Consider the following 6,000-nt stretch of genomic DNA (forward strand, 5'->3'; position numbering starts at 1 on the left):
ATTTGAGTGAAACGTGACATTCCAAGCATAGCTCTTTCTATTCTTCTTTGGGAGACCTGAATAGCGTTCTCATCCTATTTGCGTAGGGCCCAGGTCTCTGAGGCATATGTTAATGCAGGAAGAATAGTGGAATCAAAGAGATGTGCCCGGAGCCGGAGGTTCTTCGTCCTCTTAGCTATTTCTTCGACGTTCTTGAAGGCGTTCCAAGCCGCTCTCTTCCTCCTGCACAGCTCGGGTGCCAGGTCATTTGTCATGTTGACTTCTCGACCTAGGTACACATAGCTGTTGCATTCGGAGATGGTGGTTCCATTGAGAGCGAATGGGGCATCAGGAACGAGGCTGTTTCTCATGAACATTGTCTTCGTAAGATTCAGCTGTAGTCCTACCTTTCCACACTCACAGTCAAAGTCGGCCAGCATTTGTGCCGCTTGGCTGATGTTTGGTGTTATTAAAACAATGTCATCAGCAAAGTGGAGGTGGTGTAATTGCCGACAATCTATCTTCACTCCCATACCTTCCCATTCCAGTCGTCGCATGATGTTCTCGAGGGTGGCACTGAAGAGCTTTGGTGAAATGGTATCACCCTGCTGAACCCGTCTCTTGACATGAATGATTACATCTTTGTAGAATGATGAGATCCTGGTAGTGAATCTACAATACAGCTCACGGAGGATCTTGATGTATTGGGCTTGAATGCCCTGATTGGCTACGGCTTCAATGACCGCTTCCATCTCAACAGAATCAAAGGCCTTCTTTAAATCAATGAACGTTAAACAGAGCGGCATCTTGAACTCCCGAGAAACCCCAAAGAGCTTGGTTATCCTGTGGATATGGTCGATGGTGCTGAATCCTTTGCGGAACCCGGCTTGCTCGCATGGTTGTCCTTCATCTAGTATTCTGCCAATCCTATTTAGGATGACTCGAGTGAACAACTTGTAGATGACAGACAAGAGGCAGATCGGGCGATAGTTGCCAATGTCATGGATGTCTCCCTTCTTGAACAGTAGTACGGTCCTGCTGGTTTTCCACTGGGACGAAACCTTGCATTCAGACAGGTAGTGTGTGAAGAGCCGAGCCAGTGTATTGATGAGTACTGACGGCAGGTTCTTCAGGTGTTCAGGTCTGACCTTGTCTGGGCCGGGTTCTGTTTGTTTCTTTACTGACGAAATGGCGTGTCGGATTTCGGAAGGGAGAACATTGGGAATGACATATCCATCCTGTGGAATTTTGTATGTCGGCAAGTGGACATGGCTATCAAAGAGATTTGAGTAGAAGTCATGGATAATCTTCTCCATAGCCGTTCTGGAGGATGTAATGGATCCATCAGGACGTCGGAGGGCAGTCATCTTGGTCTTGTAGTTGGCGAAGGACAGGCGGACATTACGAATACTTTTCCCGGCTTCTGCTGCATCTACCAGTACTTCTGCTCTTCTATCTTTGAGGTCTTCCTTGATCGCATCTCTGCACTGCTTTGCGAGCTCGGACATTAGCTTGCGGTTGCCTGAGGCATGCGCCAAACCACGCTGGTGAATTAGCTCAAGAGTTGTCGAAGGTAGGTGACTTTTTGTGGCTATCTCTCTCTTGTTGTTCCTCGCACATTCATGGAGGTGCTGAACCAGTCAATCGTACTCCTCGTCAATGTTGTCAACAATGGCATCTTCCCATGTTGCCGCAATAGTACCAATGAGTTCCCAGTTGGTGGTCATTCTGGGAGTTCTCTTTTTGAACTTTGCAGCCCTTTCTCCCCACTCTGTGAAGTAGAATTTTGCACGAAGGAGACGGTGGTCTGATCCCGTTCGAAATTTTGGGACAACAGCGACATCAGTCAGGCATAACCGTCAATTGAATATGATGTGGTCTATTTCATTGTGGAATCGTCCACCGGGAGACTCCCATGTCGAACGTTTAGATTCTGCCTTCTGGAACTGTGAGTTACCATAGATGGTCTTGGTCGACATGATGAACTCAGACACTCTCTCACCCTCTTCGTTCCATTCTAGGCCATGGGTCCTGATGTTATGTTCTTCAGCTGATCTTCTCGGTCCTATCTTGGCATTAAAATCACCCACAATGATCTTGTAGAAGGTGTGGTCTTCTTTATAGAACTTCTCTAGCTCCATGTAGAACTTCTTCATTTCTCTTTCATCATAATGAGATGTTGTTGCGTAGACAACGAAGATAGAAACTGCAGGCAGTGAGTCACATCTATTCAAATGTAAACGTCCGATTCAGGTTGTTAGGCATTCGAATGAATCAATGCTCTTGGCCAAGTTTGTGTTGACAAGGACACGGACGCCTCCAACACCTCTTTTATCGCATGTTCTGAGGAACAATTTTCTCCAGTGTCGAAAACGGCATGGTGAGATTCATGCCTTCTTGTCTCGGTCAGACCAATGATGTCGTACTTGATCATTCACGCTTGTACCATCAGGTCCTCAATGGATGCATCTGATGCTAGCGTACGTGCATTGAAAGTACAGACGATCATTTTTGTCTTCCTTCGTTGTGGCAGACTACGTCGGTCTTGAGATTTAGTCGGAGGTGAGATTGGTGTTCAAATATTAAACGTAATGAAATACTGTGAACAACTTTATAAAACTAAATTAAATTAAAGATAAGCACCATGATAAATCCTCCAGTAATTTTGCTATTTCCACATAATATTGGTGACTGTCACTGTCACTGTCCTCCTGTTGTTCATTGATTTGCTTGAGCGGGCCCAGTAACATTGTGAGACTTGTCACGGTGTTTGGCATATCGAATACATAACGAGTAGCTTGGCAGGCTTTGCTGTGCGGGCAAGATAATCTGGGTAGCTTGCCGGGTTCTCCGAGAGGGGGGAAGAACTAAATTCGAGGTCGGCTGTGTCAGCTGCATTGGCTGCGTGCAAGGCAAATACCCTACCCGTTGCGCTATTGCTCCAGCACACGTAACATAATTTTCTATTCAACATACTTTATAACAAATTGAAAATGTGTGTCATCAAGGTGACAGCAATGAGGATCTATTGCATCTCAGCATTGTTCAGAAAATTCGGCGACTAACATCGTAAAACCCCCCAGGTGGGTGTTTGGATGATGTCAGACACCAGCTGCCTCCTCTCCTCTCCCACAGATACCCCTCATGGGAATCTCTTTCATGCTCCTGCTGACCCTCTGCGCCAGCCCTGCCCTGTACCCAGGCCATGACATAGGCCCCGACAGCCCGTGACTGTGGGTTTGGCATAAACGCAGTTTCCTGGACTCTGAGTTATTTTCGGGGAACACCGGAACTTCCCTATTGATGAGTATCGATTGCACTATTGATTGGAGAAGCTGATGTCAGCGCAGACCTTCCCTCCCCCATCCGGTCCCCAGGAAGCTGTGTGTTTCAGGGGACACCTTCTCCCGGGTGTGGCGGGGTCCGAGTCCCTTGAGAGCCCCGGACCCGGGACCGCGTGGGACTCACCATTTGTCCGTCTGCGGGACCCCAATGGACAGGGCCACAGGGGTCCTTTCTCTCATCCCGGGGTTGGCCTGGTCCCATCAGGAGTCCCCAAGGCCCTCAGTGCTGACTGCCCCCTGCAGGGACATGGGAAGAGGTGCTGGGCCACAGGGAGAGGCCACAGGCAGCACTGTCCACGTGGCCCCACAGCCCCGCGTGAACACAGGGAACCCCGGGACAGGCCCAAGCGGACACCGGCTCCTGCTGACCTGTCCAGCTGCCGCGCCAGACTGGGGCTCTCCGGGGGCACTGGGCCCAGAAAGGTCGGTCAGAAGGGGTAGGAGGGGTGGGGCAGGCTGCCCGACCTTAGCCCCCTGACCCAGAAACAGCTCCAGAGGGAAGGTAGCAGGAGCGGTTGTTCCAGAAAATTTCAGGGCCTCTTGAGCCAGGTACCGGCTGCTCCTCCCTTCTACTCTCCCCCCTACATTCCTCTCTCCCTCTCTCTCTTTCCCTGTCTCTCCCTCTATCTCTGTATCTCTCTCCCTCCCTCTCTCCCTCTTTCTCTCTCTCTCCCGTCTCTCCCTCTCTCTCCCTCTCTCTCCCTCTCTCTCTCTTCTTTTCTGCCTCTCTCTGTCTTCTCTCTCTCTCTCTTTCCCTCTCTCTCCCTCCTTCTCTCCCTCTCTCTCCCTCTCTCTGTCCCCTCTCTATTTCCTTCTCTCTCCTCCCCTCCCCTACTCTCCCTCTCTCTCTCCCTCTACCTCTCTCTCTCTCATCCCCTCATCGTTGTGTCCTCCCCTCCATCCTCTCCCTTAGCCCCTGGAGCTTCTCTGAGGGACCAAGGTGTGGGTGCTGGGTACTAGGGCTCAGTTGAGGCGCCGTCTCCACCTGTGTTTTCCTCTTTTCCCAGGCCCTGAGGGAGACCCCGGCCGCTCTATGTTTTCTCTGCACTCCTCAGCCTTTAGGAGGAGTTCTGCTTTGCTCTGGTTTTCTGGAACACACCTGAACAGGGTCTCTTGTCACTGACCACCTGCCCAGGCCAGACCTCTTGTTCTTAGAACAAGAGAAAATGCCGTCCCTACAAATGCCTCCCTGCCCTACTTTCTGTCAACCTCATTGCACTGCCCTCTCCCCAACTGGATGCACCTAGTAATGGGTACTTCCACTTCAGATAGGAAGAGGGGTGAGATGTACAGTAACGTGTCATGGAATTCAAACCCCTCAGCTTCTGTGCGGACACAGAGTGTCCTGGGCATTGTGTGGAGACTTAACCTGCTGCTCCCCAGCCAGCTCCCTGCTTGGGAGGGGGATATCAGCAGAGTGAGGTGCAGACAGACAATCTCATCATGCATTTTCTGTCTATCCCCATGAGCAGAGGCTCTCTCCTCCACCAGGCTGGCTGGTGCTGAGGTCCCATTGTGGCGTAGAGGTAGGGCCCTTATTGACAGCTTGAGTGGATCATCTCCAGAGCTGTGTCTAATCTGCCATGGGACAGGAGACTTGACTACTGCTTATGAGTGTGAACAAGGGGTATCCCAAGTCTGGTCAATTATCAGGAGAGTCTGGGCCTAGCAGGGAGCTGAGCCCTTGGGCAACATGAGGCAGGTAGGGTCTGGGTCAGGGTGCACTAACCCCTTTTCAACCAGCCCCTCAGCTTCCATCTTGATTTTTCTGTCATGAAGGCCCAGCAATGTCCAGAACTCTCCCTCTTCCTCTAGCTGTGATGTCCGATTCTGAAATAAGAATTATCTGTGGAACACCAATACTTAAGAAACACGTGCACCATGTGATCACGTCACTCAATGCTTTCAGAAGATCTACTTATATCCACAAGGTGAACAGAGTAGAATAAACAAATTCATCTGCCTTCTGGAAAACCAGGCTTACACGACAAACAGAAATGGAACTGATAAAAAAGTTCTATAGATGAAGTTAAAAACTCAATTGATGTTCTTAACAGTAGAGTAACAACAGCGGAAAACAGTCTCAGTGACTTTAAGGGTGAGATACAGAAAACCTCCAGGCAACAACAAAACGTGGTAAAAGACCTCAAAATAACTCAAAGACAAACTAGACAAAGGATTATTTTTAAGAGGAACAACATAAGAAACCTCAGAATCACAGAAAAATAAGGAGGTGACTGCAATGAACTAGTAACAGTTAAGGACATTATTGCTGAAAACTTCTCTAAGCTGGACATCACAGGCACCCAGACCCAAGAAGCTCAGCATGTACCAGCTAAAAGAGATGCTAATCAAAAGACTCTGATACATATCCTAATAAGAATGACTGGCACCATAAATCGAGATCAATACTGAGAGCAGCAAGATCAAAGAAGGAAAGTACATACGAAAGAGTGTCCTCAGATTTAAAGCAGAACTATTAAATGAATCCTCTGGTTCCTAAGACTATGGATAGATATAGTTTTTAAAAAATAGCAAAATGGAGCTTCACCAAGAATACTTTCCCCAGTGGATTCTCATTCACATTCAAAAGAAAGATATCCTAATTCATGGACCAACAATAGCTCAAAAACTTTATGAACTCAAATTAATATTGAAAGAAAAGCTCAAGGAATGA

Source organism: Sorex fumeus, unplaced genomic scaffold, assembly GCF_029834395.1.
Source record: "Sorex fumeus unplaced genomic scaffold, SorFum_2.1 ptg000114l, whole genome shotgun sequence".
In the NCBI taxonomy this organism is placed as follows: Eukaryota; Metazoa; Chordata; class Mammalia; order Eulipotyphla; family Soricidae; genus Sorex; species Sorex fumeus.